General features: G+C 40.2%; 1 protein-coding gene across 3 annotated transcripts in view; it reads left to right on the forward strand.

Annotated features, from left to right (window-relative positions):
- Positions 1–1,372: 1,372 nt before the first annotated feature.
- The window catches only part of tpk1 (thiamin pyrophosphokinase 1), a 384,885-nt gene continuing 368,079 nt past the window's right edge, over positions 1,373–18,178 (forward strand). The window contains exons 1-3 of one of the 3 annotated variants that reach the window (XM_087987234.1): positions 1,373–1,464; positions 9,674–10,051; positions 10,933–11,015. The gene's annotated coding sequence lies outside the window, so the exon portion shown is untranslated. Of the gene's footprint in view, positions 1,465–9,673; positions 11,016–18,178 lie in introns of all 3 variants that reach the window. The other 2 variants (XM_087987235.1, XM_087987232.1) reach the window with 2 other exon arrangements.

Genomic DNA, 18,178 nt, shown 5'->3' on the forward strand with positions numbered 1-18,178 from the left:
TACCATTGAATGTTGTGTGAGGTTAACAATAGGGAAAGCTTATTTATTTTCTGAAATTTGCCTTTCACTTGAGTCTGAACCTCACTGATGTGTTTGTATTTGTGCACCTCCTTAACACTTTCCTTGCTGTCTTGTTTGTGAGCTGTGCTTTCTTCTACAGGTCTATCTTGACATTTGGAATTCAGTTTCCTGCACTTGCAATGCCCCAAGCAGATACCAAGAAAAATTGCTCAGCAGGACTATCAATTGCTTGATCTGTAATGCAAAATTTTATTTGTTATTTGAACGGATATAGTTCAGTAAGAGGGTTACTGGATGTCTACTCCATGATGTTTTAGCTATCCATTATTCAGCATCAAAAATGTTGGACTGAAACTTTAAGTCAGGGTAAATAAAAATTCCTTGACTCTGAGTTGGTAACAATTAAAAAACCTCCTTCATTAAGAGCTGACTCTGCAGTTGGCTTTTGTTCCTAGAAAGATTGCTATTTGTGTTTCACTTTCAGGTACAAAGCATTCTTGGCTTTTCATAATAAATTGTCTTAAAAAAGTAAATTGCAACGATTTCTCTTATCTTTAAGTAATCTTAGAAATTCCTGCTTTTTCTTTAAGAAACTTAGGTTTTAGGTTGTAGCTGGTGGCAGTGGCAGCATAGAGTCATAGAGATGTACAGCACAGAAACAGATCCTTTGGTCCAACTCGTCCATGCCTACCAGATTTCCCAACCCAGTCTAGTCCTAAATTATAACGTCAGTGGATAAGTAATCCCAACCCTCAGTTTTATGTCCTGGGGGAGTTTAGATTCAAAACCCACTATGGCAGTGAAAACAAAAAAAACTGTAAATGATCTAATGGTAACCATGTTCGTTGTGTTTTTTGTAAAATCTGATTCATTAATGCCCCCATCAGATCTATAGCAATGTGGTTTGACTCTTGATGACCCCAATTAGGGACAAACTAATTTTAAAAAGTTTTCTGGGTTGTCTCCTCAGGAGATGAAAGTGAGCTAATTTTGTATTTGCTTCATGTATGTTCAGCTGACATTGTGTGTTGCCCACAGGACTGTGCTTGGGTCAGCCATGAGTGGTTGGGGATTTCAAAAAAAAAAGAGAAATCTCTGGTTTAGACATCATGCACTGAAGCAGTATTTCAGACGTATGTAAACAGTAAGAAGCAAGGAGGGCAATTAATTGGTAGAGTCGACAGTGCGGTGCTGGAAATGACAGCATCCGAGGAGCAGGTACCCTCGACTCCTGGTGTCCAGCATCTGCAGCCCTCACTCTCCCCAATGGACTGGTAAGTCTGAGGCTGGCAGGGAAGGGCCCAGCTGTTTCTGTCTGAGACTCTGGGGGGCGCTGTCCTGCTCCGGGAGCCGGCGCTGTCCGAGCGGAGACACCGAGCTCGAGCCGGAGCCGGGCCTGGGGCAGGAGCAGGAGCCGGAGCCAGAGACGGGGAAGCGGCCAAGGTGAGTGCTGCAAACCGCTAGCGAGCAGCCCGGGCAGGCTCTCGGCAGCACCGGGCACCCCCCCGGCCTCCGGTGTGATATTCACTGAGGCTGCTCCTCGGTGTAACGGGACATGCGCTTTCAGAAGGCGGCCCCACATAGGCCCCGGCGTCTGTCACTGCTTCATCTTCTGTCCATTTCCCGCTGGAAATGGGGCTTTCCTGCGGGAAATATCCTCCTGGTAACGACCCCAATCAGGTCACTTTAATCAAGAGTGCACATTGTTCCAGCTTAACACTTCCCGTCCTGTCCCTCTGCAGGATATTTGCTGAATGTTGGTGAGATTGATGAGTAAAACACATGCCTACTGCACTACTTTGCTGATGGGCAATATTTGTAAACTTTCTTGTGGTACATATCTGAATTGATGCATTATTTAATCTTTAATAAATTGATTTTGTCGTCGGTTTTTTTTCAGCAAGAGGTAATAGCCCTGCAACCACATTGTTTCTGCTGCTTTGGTTGTGCCAGCATCACTGGTTCCCATCCACACCACAGCTTTGGAAGGGTTTTCCTCAAAAGGTGGTGGAAGTAGAGTCTCTGAACAGTTGTAAGGCAGAGATAAATAAGTTCTTGATAAGCAAGGTGATCAAAGGTTACTGGGGATAGATAGAAATGTCTGGCAATATGACCAGCTCTAATGCAGGCACAGGGAGTTGAGTGGATTACAACTTTTAATTTGTAAGTTTGTATACCAACAAAATTTAATGAATTGATTAATAATGTGATAATCATCGATTTTTTGGTGTTGATAGATACTAGCTGGAACAGCAGCGGTAGACTCTCTTTGAAGTAATGCTGTGGGATCTTTTGCAGCCACATAAGAAGGCAGATGGAACTTAAATTTAACAGATTATAAAGACAGTAAAGTACAATGCTCTGTTAATATTGCATTCTAGTGTCAACCTTTGATTTTATGTGCACACGGCTTGAAGTGGACCTTTAATCTGTAAATTTATAATGCTGGAGTTTTTCTTAATCTGGGTTTTGCCAAAGGTCGGCTTTTGGAATGGCTTATTTGTTACATTTACATACCTGATGTAGACCTAGTGATTCACAAAATTTTCTTGGTTAAACTTTTATTGATTTTTTTTGGTCCTGTTTCCCACCTACATGCTATTCTGGTGACATCATCCAAAAGCTGGGTTCATTTTCACATGCATGTTGACACCCAGTTCTACTACTTCACTGCCTTTCTTGACTGCTTTACTGTTGCTGTTACTTATCTGCTGTCCAGTACTAAGTAGATTTTCTCCTTTTAACTATTGGAAGGACTGAAGTCAAAGTTTAAAGTTCCTGCTATAAACTCAGTCTCTTAGCAAGTGACTCCATTCCTCTGTCTGGAAAAGGTTTTGAGGTAAAACCAGACCATTCACTAACTTGGTGTTGTATGTGATCGCGTGATGAGCTTCGAACTCGTATTTGTGCCATTCCTAACACTGCCTGTTTTTGTCCCTGTGACTTCACTACACCAGCGAATCAGATTGTCTAAAACTTTGTTTCCTGTGTCTTAACCAGTCCTGTTCCACCTATCACCTTTGTGTTCATTGACCTACATCGACTTCTGGTCCTGATTTTTGTTGTTAGAGGACCCCTTTTCAAGTAGATTTCTTAAATCATTGGTCAGCAGCCCCAACTCCATTTAAGTTCTAAAACGATATAACACTCATGACATCCAGATTAAATTGTATCACTTTGATTTAATTTGCATAAATCCCCCACTATCAACATTCTGGGGCTTACCTTGACCAGAAACTGAACTGCATTAGCCATTTAAATACTTTGGAGAGTCGGGGGTGAGTTATTCGCTGCAGGTATACTAGCCTCAGACTTGCACTGGCAATATGATCAGCTGTGGTGGAATACAAGCTTACAAATTAAAAGCAGGTGTTATTCACTCAATTCGCTGAGCTCAAATCACCACTAAATCACATCTCAGCTGATCATATTGCCAGAGCAGGTCAGAGGCTAGGAGTCCTGTAGCGAATAACTCGCCTCCAGACCCTCTAAAGCCTGTTTATCATCTATAAGGCACAAGTTAGGAGTATGCTGAAATACTTCCATTTGTTTGGATAAATACAGCTTTGAGACCTTATGGGGCAAAGCAACCCTGTCAATTGACACAACATTCACTAATTTCACTAAATTCACTCAAGAGGAGGAAAACAACAACAAACTGCCATTCCTAGATGCCACAGTAGAGCAAACTGCCAATGGGGAACTTCAAACCAGCGTCTATAGAAAAGCAACATATACAGACCAAATATTGAACTACAGAAGCGATCATCCCAACACCCACAAACAAAGCTACATCAGAACATTATTTCAATGAGCCAACACACACTGCAGCACAGAGGATCTATGCAGAGCAGAGGAAAATCACCTATACCATGTATTCAAAAAGAATGGGTACCCAATGAATACAGTCTGCCAATTTCTCAGCAACAAACCCAAACAAGCAGACAAAACACGGTCAGAAACCCTACCACTCTCCCCTACATCAAAGACATCTCAGAAATGACTGCCAGACTACTCAGACCCCTTGACATCATGGTAGCCCACAAACCCACCAACACACTAAAACAGCAGCTAATGAACTTGAAAGACCCTACACAGACAATGAGCAAAACTAACGTCATTTACAAAATACCATGCAAGGACTGTAACAAACAGTACATTGGACAAACAGGCAGAAAACTAGCCACTAGGATACATGAACACCAACTAACCACAAAAAGACATGACCCTCTCTCACTAGTATCCTCACATATGAATGAGGAAGGACACCACTTTGACTGGGACAATACATCCATCCTAGGACAAGCCAAACAACGACCCACACGAGAATTCCGAGAAGCATGGCATTCCAACCGGAACTCTATCAACAAACACATCGAGTTAGACCCCATCTACCACCCACTGAGAAAAGAAACAGGAAGTGACTTCACCACAGGAAATAACATCACCGACCCAAAGAAACCCAAACATATAAATAGAAAGCAGCATTGCTTCGTGTGAGGTCCACTGAAGTAAGGTAATGAAACGTCTGGAAATGAACCTTTCAGCTCAGCGAGTAAACCTACATCCAACATTGACACATCATCCACAACCTCTAACACTGATGCTCAGTAGCAGCAGTGTGCTTTATCTGCAAGATGCACTGCAAAAATTCACCAAGGCTCCTCAGATAACACCTTCCAAACCATGACCATTACCATCTAGATAGGTACAAGGGCAGCAGGTACATGGAATCACCACCACGTGGACGTTCCACTCCAAGTAACTCATGATCCTGACTTGGAAAATATTGCTGTTTCTTCAGTGTCACTGGATCAAGATCCTAGGACTTCCTCCTTAATGGTCTTGTGGGCTGCCTACACCAAATGGACTGCAATGGTGTAAGAAGGCAACTCAGTACCACCTTATTACCTTATGTGAAAGTGAGGACTGCAGATGCTGGAGGGCAACTAAGGATGGGCAATTGATGCTGGCCCAACCAGCAAAGTCCACATCTCATGAATGAATTTTTAAGAATGTACAGTGAAATCTCCATGAAAATAAGGATAACCCCAAACTCCAGTTCAGACAAAGTTGTTAGCCATTTTGGCCAACACAATAAGATATCCAGTTGAAGGGTGATAAGTTGAAGTTCTAGACTAGTAACTCTAGATTAGCCAAACACGTTAGGCATGAAATCATGGCCGAGCCATCTGTGTGGAATTATATCATGGTGGGTGACACTGATGCTATATAACAGAACAGGCAGATGAGGCAATTATTGAAGTAGAGAATTCTTCAGTAGAGTTCCCCGAGGAGACCGCTGAATGCTCGACCACCCCCTCTCTCACCCGTTTTCGTAGCTGAAGCTGCAAAATCTGTAGAGAAGCTTTGGTATTCTGCCCTGCAGTATGAAAACACGGTAAACATGTTTGACTGCATTGATGAGCGGCATGGTGGCACAGTGGTTAGCACTGTTGCCTCACAGCGCCAGAGACCCGGGCTCAGTTCCCGCCTCAGGCGACTGACTGTGTGGAGTTTGCACATTCTCCCCGTGTCTGCGTGGGTTTCCTCCGGGTGCTCCGGTTTCCTCCCACAGTCCAAAAATGTGCAGGTCAGGTGAATTGGCCATGCTAAATTGCCCGTAGTGTTAGGTGCAGGGGTAAATGTAGGGGAATGGGTCTGGGTGGGTTGTGCTTCGGCGGGTCAGTGTGGACTTGTTGGGCCGAAGGGCCTGTTTCCACACTATAAATAATCTAATCTAATGATATGGTGGACTGTATTGCACTTGTCTGAAGACACCACGCTAAGCAGAAAAAGATTGATGTTTTTTCAGAGTCCCAACATTTTTAATGCTTTTAATTGTACAAGGTCAGGCTCTTGTAAGTGGTGAACACATTTTTAAATAAAGCATTTTCCACATACTTGTCATTGTTTTAAATTTTTTGAGTGTTGTAGGTAAATTGGGTTATATTGGGGCTTCTTGGGCTCTCAGAACTCCGCTTAGCATAACGTTGTGGGTGAGCCCCCTACTATTTCTTATGATTTTACTGCAGTACCAAAATAGTTTTTTTTATAAAACCCCCAGCCCTTGGGCAAGGCTGAACCTGCTAGGGCCCACTGTCATCCTTGGTACCTGCTATGTGTAGTTGGTGAATTTTGGTGGTCCTCTCAACTCTGCATTGCAGACTGAACCTTGAGGTGAGAGAGCCAGCACGCATTCTGCCGCAAAATTACATCCATATATTGCTCTTTGCGAGCCTTCCTCTGGCTTTTACTCATTCAAATACTAATTGACCAATTTTCTGGAAATGTTAATTTTGTTGTAGTTATTTGGTCCTGACTTGGATCTCCACTTAACTCTGTCTCCCTCTTGGCTTATGGATGGCAACTTCCCTTGTGGTCTTTAACTTCCTGACTCAGATCAGCTGTGGAATCTCTCTGAATTTGTTCCTCCTTCTTCAGGTCTGACTCATCTGTTGTCCTGCTCTCTTCGGGAGTTAAATTTCTTTTAAGGAACAAATTTGATAAATGTCCAGAAAGTTTATTTAGTAAAATTATTTACGAAAATGCCACCTTTAGTTTTTGGCTCTAACTTCTACGTTTTGGTTCTGATCAGTGAGCTAAAGCACAAACATGTAAGGAATGGTGAATTTTGTTTCTTTTGATGGGAGGAAGCAGTGTTGTTGAATTAATATGTTTATAATATACACCACATAATAGGGAGTGATTTAAACAGAGTCATAGAGATATACAGCATAGAAAAAGATCCTTTGGTCCAACTCGTCCATGCTGAACAGATATCCTAAATTAATCTGGTCCCATTTGCCAGCATTTGGCCCATAGCCCTCTAAGCCCTTTCTATTCAAGTACCTATCCAGATAGCTTTTAAATGTAATTTAAATGTAAACTCCATCACCATCTTTGTGTGAAAAGGTTGCCCCTTAGGTCGTTTTTAAATCTTTTTCCTCTCACCTTAAACCTAGTTTTAAGTGTGTTAAATGCCCCCTAGTTTTGGACTCCCCACCCCAGGGAAAAGACCTTGGCTATTCACCTTATTCAGGCCCCTCATGATTTTATAAACCTCTATAAAGTCACCCCATAGCCTCTGACACACCTGTGAAAAAAGCCCCTGCCTTTTCAACCTATTCCTATAGCTCAAACCCTCCAACCCTGGCAACATTCTTATAAAGTTTTTCTGAACCCTTTCAAGATTCACATCTTTCCTATTCGGAGGGAGACCAGAATTGCATGCAGTATTCCAAAAGTGGTCTAATCAATGTCCTGTACAGCAGCAGCATGAAGTCCCAACTCCTGTACTCAATGCAAGTGTATAAAACACCTTTTTTCTCTACCCTGTCTATGTGCTACTCCACTTTCAACTGTGAACCTGTACCACCAGGCCTGTTTGTTTGGCAACACTCCCCAGGACCTTACCATTAAGTGTGTAAGTCCTGTCCTGATTTGCCTTATCGAAATGCAGCACCTCACATTTATCTAAATTAAACTCCATCTGCTACTGCTTGGCCCATCTGATCAAAGTCCTGTTGTCTTTTGAGGTAATCTTCTTCACGATCCACTACAGCATCAATTTTGGTGTCATCTATAAACTTGCTAACTATTCCTCCTATATTCATATGTTGAAAGTTTTTGCGTAATTTAGAAATAATGCAGATTACTAGTGGTTACCTCAAAATATTTTAAAATAACTGATAAAAAATAAGTGTTGGACTTGTCTTGTTAACATTGTTCATAAATCATACAAACTTGAAATAGTTTTGTTGTTTATGTTGTTTGTGTCTGTAATATCGTACCACATTGTCACAGAATTGTTACAGTGTGGAAAGAGGCTATTTGGCCCATTGTGTCTGCACTCACTCTCTTTAACTTAGTGTCGAACTCCTGCCTTTTTCCTGTGCCCTGCATGTTTCCTTTTTCAAAAAATTATCATCATTTAATGCCAACTTGAATGTCTTGATTGCCACTTCCAGGTACATTTAGAAATTTATGTAAATGTGATCTCATTGCCATGGCTATTGAGTAAATAAAGGTGAGGGAGGGCTGATCAGCAAGGGATTTACAAATTTAACACAATGTGAGAGGAGATGTGGGCCGTATCGTCCTTGAAGCTTGATCCGCTATTCACTTCAGGGCCATTTCTGAATTATACTAACCCCACTTTCTTGCCCTATCTCCATATCCATAATACCTTTTGTTCTCAAGAATCTATTTATATCAGATTTGAATATACTCTTGAATTGAGCATCTCCAACTTTCTTGGATAATGAAATCCAAAGAATTCACAGCTGTTGAGTGTCAGTGTTCTGCTCTCATTCCAGGTATCATGCCTGAGACAAGATGTCTTCAGGACTTCAGTTAAGAAATGTCATATTGCACTTGAAACATTAACTCCATTTCTAACTCCACAAATGCCGTTAAATCTGCTGAGTTTTTTTCCCATTTTGTTTTTATTTCAGATCGTCAGAATTCTCTGTACTTTGCTTTTGTTAACATGGTATTATCAAAATCCAGTTAAATACAGCAAAACTTCCATTATCCTTGCATTATAACTGTTGGAATAAAGCTAACATACTATTTGTCTTCCTAATCACTTACTTTATATGCATGTTAACTGTCTTTTATTCATGTGCAAGTTGTCTATATCTGAGCCAACATTTATGAGCCTCCCACTTTTGATTAGTATTCTGGTTTTCCATTCTTGTTTGGTCACAGTAGAAACGATATGCACCACTTGTTTTAAGGATGTACCACCCTATGGTATTTGAAATAATATTAATGATCTCCTCGTCATTATGAAGTAATTTATTTCTTTTCAACATGGCAACACTTGGAAATCCTATGAACAAGAATATTTCACTTGAGCTTTGTTTAAAATTTTAATTTGATTCAATTGTGGAAGGAACAGTAATTGTGTTGGATATTTTCTTTCTGCATTAATGCTGATTATATTCAGGATTCTAGCCTGAGGTTTGACTTGTAATAAGTACTCATTGAGCCGTTCAGTTCAATGATGCAGTACTGGTTAATCATGTTTCACTAAACCTCTGTGACAGTTCCAGCATGTGATTTTTAAGTGATATGGTTCATTTTATTGTAAGTGTTGCCTTGTTACCAAGGTCATGAGAGAGATTTTGAATCTCAGAATATTTAACATCCATGTTAAACAAGTTTGATATTGCATGTTTAGAAGCAGTTTTAAATCTAAGCATACTTATTTGGTGAAATAACCCATCTACTATTCAGAAGTAGAATTTCCATCTTGTGCATGAGTGTTTCCCTTCACACTGGTCAATTTGTGCTAGATTAACTAGGCTGCTTGGCCCCCTATGTGAAACTACCATTCATTGAGGCACAAGTGTGTGATGTGATGACATCCACTTGCACCCCAACAATGCATGGCATAGCCTACATACTTACGGCTTTCACAGTTCCACATCGGCAGCATCCATATCTGAGACTGAAAGGAAAACGTGCTATTTAATGTTTTTCAATGTTGACAAATAATAACTTTTTTGAGATACATAGTTTATATGAGAATTTATGCACGCAGAATTTGTCTCATCACAATTTTGGTGCATATGTTCACGGTGTTGCCTTGTCTGACAAGGAATTGAAGGTATTGAAACAAATGTACATTATTTTTTCTTTGCAGAGTGTATTTGTTCCTTCCTTGGAGTGCAGAAGAATATTAGAAGAGGCAAACTGCAGCTAATCAGATGGGATGATAGTGAGTCCGAAGTTGATGACTTGTTGCTGGACCAGTATCTGCACAGGCGAAAGAAGCATTTAATGTTAACCTTCACCATTCTTTGGACAATTACCTTAAATCTATCAGTCATTGAGCCAGTTTTTTTTTGTTTTGGTGAACTATTCACAGACTAAGAATGGAATGAAAGATTTCTGAGGAAATGGAAACTGTTCAAATTCATCATTTTCAAAAATACTGTATATCATAGTGTATAAATTTCCCTGCTGTTTAAGACAACCTGTCTTTTGGATGCCAGAATGCATGTTTAAGACTTTGTGTTGTGTAAGTTGACTTCTGTCACCTAATAAATCTGTAGAGCTTTATTCTGATTAGGAGTTGCCCTCAATTTATCAGCTCACACATATATGATTAGGGTTATGCTCGCTTAATACAATTTCCCTCCCCAACCCCCACTATCTGATGATTCACCGATAAATGTTTCTAGCTGGAACCTTTATCCATTTGAATAGCACACCATCTAGTACCCGATTCATCCTTCCCTTTTTTTAAATACATTGCTCCCATCTTCCTCTCTTTATTTTCTCATTATCACTGAGGCAGTTGTGTCCTTTAATTGGGCATAAATGAATGACAGGGATTCAGATGAAGAATTATTGTAAAGTATAGGCATGGAGATGGGAATGAAATTGAAGGACCTAGGAGAAGAAAGGGAGTCAAGATATAAAGTGGTAATTGGGGAAGATCTGTCAGCTACAACGTTGCCTTTGTTTTGAAAGGAAGAGGGCATTAGTTGGGGTATAATTAATGGTAATATAATCTGTAGTTCTGGATGCTATGTTATTGGAAGTGTATTAGCAGGTCATGCTGAGAAATTGGATGTTATCTGTACAAGAATTAAATGGAAAATTTGAAATTTTTAATGTTTAGAGCATGAGTAAAATTTGGGACAGAGCATAATTTATTTTGAACTATGCAGCAAAAAACTATTACAATTGCTAGTGTAGATGTGGGCTATCCCTATTCTTGTTTCCTGTGGATTTCTTTAGTAGATCATCAATAGGTTTTAATTTTAAATATTTTATTTAAAATGTCTCTTATGTAAGAAACCTACTCTGTCTTCATATATTCCATTAAAATTACATATTATTCAGAAATTTATTTGCTTTATACAGAATTTGAAGCTTCAATTCATTTTCTTTAAGGTGTAAAACACGTTTGAGTTGAACCTACTGGAAGTTTCTGATAGAAGCTACGTGAGACCTGGGTGTGACGTATTTCACAGTAGGTGAGTTGTTGAAACTAGGAAGACCCTTGTTATTAAAATTATAAAATCTGAACTTCAGTGACAGTGTTATTGACTGCACACCAGAGATCACTTTTATTTTCTTCTTAGGATCCTAGTTCATGTGGGTACTGGACAAGTCAGATCCCAGAATGAATCTGGCTTGATAGATGATATTTTGTATTTTCTTTAACATGGTGGTAGTTCACTGAAGCATACAAAACTTCAAGTTTGGTTTTAGCAATGAAACAGAAGTTTATTGTGCAAAAGAAATAAAAATTAAATGAACCAAATCAAGCTATAACACAGCTGAAAGATTAAAAGAACACACAGCAAAACAAAATCCTGTTTTTACCCCAACACCATCGCAACTAGTACTGTTTCCTTCCCTATCAAATGTTAGCGTTTGTTGCTTCTTCTCAGTTTAGGTCCTGTCACTGTGTGAGACCTTCTCATTTGATCACTTTCACAATTGAAAACTCAGTCATTTTGCGTTTTTTAATAATCTGCATAGTTCTAACCAAATATTCCTAGTCTGGAAGTTATCAAAGCTATACCCCTTCACCTGAACTGTTATGAACAATCTTCTTTTCTCGGAGGTTATTCAGATACTTGCTTCACCTCGCCAGGTCTCCGTCAAACTGTATCCAAAAGCTTTGAGCTAAATTTAAAGAAAAAGTTGTTCATCTATGTTTTACTGAAGCTACTGGTTTCATATTTTCTCTCTCCTCTCATAAGCCCCTGCTGAATAAAGAAGCTTCATTAACATTCCTGTGACCCTTGCAGTCACCTGCTCTCTGACACATACTGGTTTAAAATCATGGTTCGAGAAAGACTGACCAAATTAATTTTTAAACCCCTTCACAAAGACAGACTAATACCATATGTCACTCAATTGAAATCTAAACTCTCTCTTTGAGAAAAAGAATGGTTTACTATATATAAATCACACACTATTGGTCACATTATCCTAATCCTGACAATATCCTTGCTGAAGACGATGAATGGTTGAGTTAGCACAAAAAATATTGGATGTAAAGTACAGTTTGTGTATTTAATAAACTGCATAGAATAAGCTGGCCAAATTTCCTTTGTCTTCTCTTGTGATTATATGCACACTGAATATAAATATTCTGCACTACATTACATTTAAAAACATAATTGTAGATCACTTGAAACACCAAAAATATGTCTGTGAAAAGAGTCTAGTGTTTTGGAGAAGGCGCTATGTGTGATGAAATTTTAGCAAGTTCATTTTGGTCTATTTGTGTCACTAATGTATAGGTTTCTGAAAAATAGCAAAAAATGTTGAATTAATGAAGATATTGAAGCAAATGTGGAGAAAAAAGGTCTTTACTCAAAGCCTGTAAACAGAATCTGAAGTTCAGGGAATTAAAAAAAAGTAGAACCTAAAAGCAAGACGAGGCCATTCTTTCCTCAAGGCTGTGCTGCTATTCATCTAGATCATGCCTCATCTCTATCTCAAAACCATTTTTCTGCACTATCTCTAGATCTTTTGATACCCAGAAATCTATTGATCTTTATCTTGAATTTGTTCAATGACTGAACATCGGCAGCCATCGGGGAGAATTGAGTTCCAAAGATTCATAAATCTATGAGTGAACAAATTCCTCCTCCCCTTTGTTTCCAACGGCCTATCTCTTATTCTGTGTTCTCTGGTTGTACCCACATGGGAAAAATTCTTCTTTCATCTACCCTGTCAAGCCCTTTAAAATTTTGCATCCTTAACTGAGTCGTGGAGTCATAGAGATGTACATCACAGAAACAGACTCTTCGGTCCATCTCGTCCATGCCGACCAGATATCCCAACCCAATCTGGTCCCACCTGCCAGCACCCGGCCCAAATCCCTCCCAACCCTTTTGATTCATATACCCATCCAGATGACTTTTAAATGTTGCAATTGTACCAGCCTCCACCACTTCCTCTGGCAGCTCATTCCACATATGCACCACCCTCTGTGTGAAAGAATTGCCCCTTAGGTCTCTTTTACACCTTCTCCCTCTTACCATAAACCTATGCCCTCTAGTTCTGGACTCCCCCACCTGAGGGAAAATACTTTGCCTGTTTACCCTATCCATGCCCCTCACAATTTTATAAACCTCTATAAGGTCACCCCTCAGCCCCCGACGCTCATGGGAAAACAGCCCTAGAGTATCATCATCTCCTCAAACCTTGGCAAATTCTTTGGAAATCTTTTCTAAACCCTTTGAAGTTTCACAACATCCTTACGATAGGAAGGAGACCAGAATTGCATGCTATATTCCAAAAGTGTCCTAACCAATGTCCTGTACAGCTGCAACATAACCTCCCAACTCTTGTACTCAATATTCTGACCAATAACGGAAAGCATACCAAATGCCTTCTTCACTATCCTATCTATCTCCGACTCTACTTTCAAGGAGCTATGACCCTCCAATCCACGGTCTGTTTGTTGAGCAACACTCCGAGGGACCTTACCATTCAGTATATAAGTCCTGCTAAGATTTGCTTTCCCAAAATGCAGCACCTCGCATTTATCTAAATTAAACTCCACCTGCCACACCTCAGCCGATTGGCTCATCTGGTCAAGATCCTGTTGTAATCCGAGGTAATCTTCTTCGCTGTCCACCACACCTCCAATTTTGTTGTCATCTACAAACTTATTAATTATACCTCCTGTGCTCACATCCACATTATTTATATAAGTGACAAAAAGTAGTGAATCCAGCACCGATCCTTGTGGCACTCTGCTGGTCACAGGCCTCCAGTCTGAAAAACAACCCTACACCACAACCTTCTGTCTTCTGTTCTCCCTTACTAACCAGTCTCCCATGGGGAAACTTGTCGAATGCCTTACTGAAGTCCATATAGATCATGTTTGCTGCTCTGCCCTCATCAATCCTCTTTGTTACTTCAAAAAAACTTAATCAAGTTTGTGAAACATGATTTTCCACGCACAACGTCATGTTGACTATCCCTAATCAGTCCTTGCCTTTCCAAATACTGATACATCCTGTCCCTCCGAATTCCCTTCAACAACATGCCCACCGCCGAGCTCAGGCTCACTGGTCTATAGTTCCCTGGCTTGTCCTTACCAACTTTCTGAAATAGTGGCACTGCTTTAGCCACCCTCCAGACTTCCGGCACCTCACCTGTGATTATCGATGATAAAAATATCTCAGCAAGAGGCCCAGCAATTACTTCCATAGCTTCCCACAGAGTGCTGGGTACATCAGATCAGGTCCTGGGGATTTATCCACATTTATACATTTCAAGACATCCAGCACTTCCTCTTCTGTAATATAGACATTTTTCAAGATGTCACCATCTATTTCCCTACATTCTATATCTTCCATATCCTTTTCCACTGTAAATACTGATGCAAAATACTCGTTTAATATCTCCCCCATCTCCTGCGGCACCACACAAAGGCCGCCTTGCTGATCTTTGAGGGGCCCTATTCTCTCCCTCGTTACCCTTTTGTCCTTCATGCATTTGTAAAAACCCTTTGGATTCTCATTAACTCTATTTGCCAAAACTATCTCATGTTCCCTTTTTGCCCTCCTGATTTCTCTCTTAAGTATACTCCTACTGCCTTTATACTCTTCTAAGGTTCACTCGATCTACCCTGTCTATACCTGACATATACTTCCTTCTTTTCCTTAACCAAACCCTCAATTTCTTTAGTCATCCAGCATTTCCTATACCTACCAGCCTTCCCTTTCACCCTGACAGGAATATACTTTCTCTGGATTCTTGTTATCTCATTTCTGAAGGCTTCCCATTTTCCAGCCGTCTCTTTACCTGCGAACATCTGCCCCCAATCAGCTTTTGAAAGTTCTTGCCTAATACCGTCAAAATTAGCCTTTCTCCAATTTAGAACTTCAACTTTTAGATCTGGTCTATCTTTTTTCATCACTATTTTAAAACTAGTAGAATCATGGTCGCTGGCCTGAAAGTGCTCCCCCACTGACACCTCAGTCACCTGCCGTGCCTTATTTCCCAAGAGTAGGTCAAGTTTTGCACCTTCTCTCATGGGTACATCCACATACTGAATCAGAAAATTTTCTTACACATACTTAACAAATTCCTCTCCATCTAAACCTTTAACACTGTGGCAGTCCCTGTCAATTTTGGAAAGTTAAAATCCCCTACCATAACCACCCTATTATTCTTACAGATAGCTGAGACCTCCTTGCAAATTTGTTTTTCAATTTCCCTTTTGACTAATAAGGGGTCTATAGTACAATCCCAATAAGGTGATCATCCCTTTCTTATTTCTCAATTCCACCCAAATAACTTCCCTGGTTGTATTTCTGGGAATACCCTCCCTCAGTACAGCTGTAATGCTATCCCTTATCAAAAACGTGACTCCCCATCTGTCTTGCCTCCCTTTCTGTCCTTCCTGTAGCATTTGTATCCTGGAACATTAAGCTGCCATCCCTCTCCATCCCTGAGCCATGTTTCTGTAATTGCTATGATATCCCAATCCCATGTTCCTAACCATGCCCTGAGCTCATCTGCCATCCCTGTTAGGCCCCTTGCATTGAAGTAAATGCAGTTTAATTTATCAGTCCTACCTTGTTCTCTGCTTATCTCTGCCTGCCCTGACTGTTTGACTCTTTCTTTTCTCAACTGTACCAGTCTCAGATTGATCTCTTTCCTCACTAGGTCCTAACCCCCCCACCTTACTAGTTTAAATCCTCTCAGCAGCTCTAGCAAATCTCCTGTCAGTATAGTAGTTCCTTTCCAATTTAGGTGCAATCCAACCTTCTTTTACAGCTCACTTCTACCCCAGAAGAGATTCCAATGATCCAAAAATGTGAATACTTCTCCCATACACCAGCTCCATCTGCTGTATCCTCCTTTTCTCCCCCTACTAGCTCATAGCATCGGGAGTAATCTAGATATTTCTACTCTCAAGGACATCCTTTTTAAATTCCTGCCTAACTCTATGTTCTCCCTTCAGAATCTCAACCTTTTCCCTTCCTTTATTGTTGGTTCCAATATGTACAATGACCTTGTGCTGGGCCCTGTCCGCCGTGAGAACATTCTGCACCCTCTCTGAGACATCCTTGATCCTGGCACCAGGGAAGCAACACACTATTCTGATTTTTCGCTGATAGCCACAGAAACGTCTGTGCCTCGGACTAGAGAATTCCTTCACATGATTGATCTCTTGAAATCAGACAGATTCCCCTTTTTCTAAATTCTAGAGAATAGTGGCAGAGTATCCTGGATCTCTCCTAGGATAATTCTACCATTCCAGCTATCAATTTGGTAAGTCTTCATTTCCCTTCATCTATGGCAAATATATCCTTCCATGGCTGTGGAGACCATTCCTGTACATATCCCTCCAGATGCACCCTCACCAAGGCTCTATGCAGTTGCAGTAAGGTTTGTTTACTTTTACACCCAAATCCTCTTGCAATAAAGGTCAACATACTAATTTTTTGCTACATCTGCATGTTAGATTTCAGCGGTTGATGAACAAAAACATCAAGTCTCTTTGGATAGCATTTCTGATCTCTCACTATTTAAGAAATTATTTGCATTTCTGCTTTTCTTACCAAAGTGGATAGTTTTACATTTTTCCAATTATAGTCTATCTTTCATGTTCCTGTCCACTCATGAAGATTTTGTAACTCCCCTTGAAACCTCTTTGCATCCTCCTCACAACTTGCATTGACGCCTGGTTTTGAGTCTTGAGCAAACTCAAAAATATTGTCTTTGATCCCCACATAAATATCATTGATACAAGTCATTAATAACTGGGGCCGAAGCCCTGATCCTTGTATTAACGTATTATGTCAACCTAAGAATGGTTTGTTGATTCCTACTCACTGGCTTTTGTCTGTTACTAATTTTCAATCTGTGCCAAAATATAAATCCCCACCAACACCCCATCCCATGTGGTCTGTGGTTGCCTACTGGCTCTTGTGTGAGATCTTATCAAAGGCATTCTGAAAATCCAAGTACACTACCTCCACTGGCCTTCTCTCATCTGTTTTACGAGTTACATCAAAATACCAACATTTTTGTAAAGCATGATTTTTGTTTTGTGCTGATTCTGCCGAATCTGATCATTATTTTCTAAGTGAGCAGTTTGTCACATCTCTTCCAATAGGTTTAATCCTGTGAGTATGTAATGAACAGGGTAGATAAAGGGGAGCTGAAAATGTGTTGCTGGAAAAGTGCAGCAGGTCAGGCAGGAGAAACAGTAGATGTAATGTACTTGGATTTCCAAAAGACATTTGATAAGGTAACACATGTAATGCTCCTTAATAAGATAAGATCACGTGGTGTTTATAATATATGTGCATGAATAGGGAATTGTCTAACTAATAGAACATAGCTTTGGGATAAAAGGGACATTTTCAGAATGGAAACCTGTTAACAACACACATGAATGACTTGGATGACAGAATTGAATCTACTGTTGTCAATTTTGCAAAAATAGGTGGTTTGGCAAGTGATGAGGATGACATCCAGAGTCTGCAATGGGATACAGACAAGTTAAGCAAGTGGGCAAAAAATTGACAAATGGAATATAATGTGGTAAAATGTGAAAGTGTGCACTTTGGCAGGAAAATAGAGGAGTTGATTCTTATTTCTATGTGGAAATACTACAGAAAGTTTTAGCACATAGGGATAATTGAGCATGAATCACAAAAAGCTGGCATGCAAGTTCACTGGATAAGAGAAAAGGCAAATGGAGTGTTGACCTTTATTTCAAAGGGAATGGAATATAAAAATAGGGGTATCTTGCTGAAACTACATAAGGAACTGGTCAGAACATAGTGGGAATACTGTGAACAGTTCTGGTCCATTTATCAAAGGAAAGACATATTGGCATTGGAGGCATTCTTGAAAAACGTTCACTAAGTTGATCCTGGGAATGAATTAATTTTCGAAGAGAATAGGTTGGATTTGTACTCATTGGAGTTTTAAGAGAATGTGAGGAGACCTTATTAAAATATATGTAATTCTTAGGAGGCTTAACAGGGTAGATGTGGAGAGATTGTTTGTCCTTGGGGGAGAGTCAAGGACCAAAGGGCATCGTCTCGGAATAAGAAGGTGCCCATTTAAATCGAAGATGAGGATTTTCTTTTGTCTCGAGAGCACTGTGTCTTTGCCACATAGGGTTGTCAAGGCTTTGTTGATG

The sequence above is a fragment of the Chiloscyllium plagiosum genome, unplaced genomic scaffold (genome assembly GCF_037043375.1).
Source record: "Chiloscyllium plagiosum isolate Xiang-an unplaced genomic scaffold, Cpla_swu_hap1 HiC_scaffold_5, whole genome shotgun sequence".
NCBI lineage: Eukaryota > Metazoa > Chordata > Chondrichthyes > Orectolobiformes > Hemiscylliidae > Chiloscyllium > Chiloscyllium plagiosum.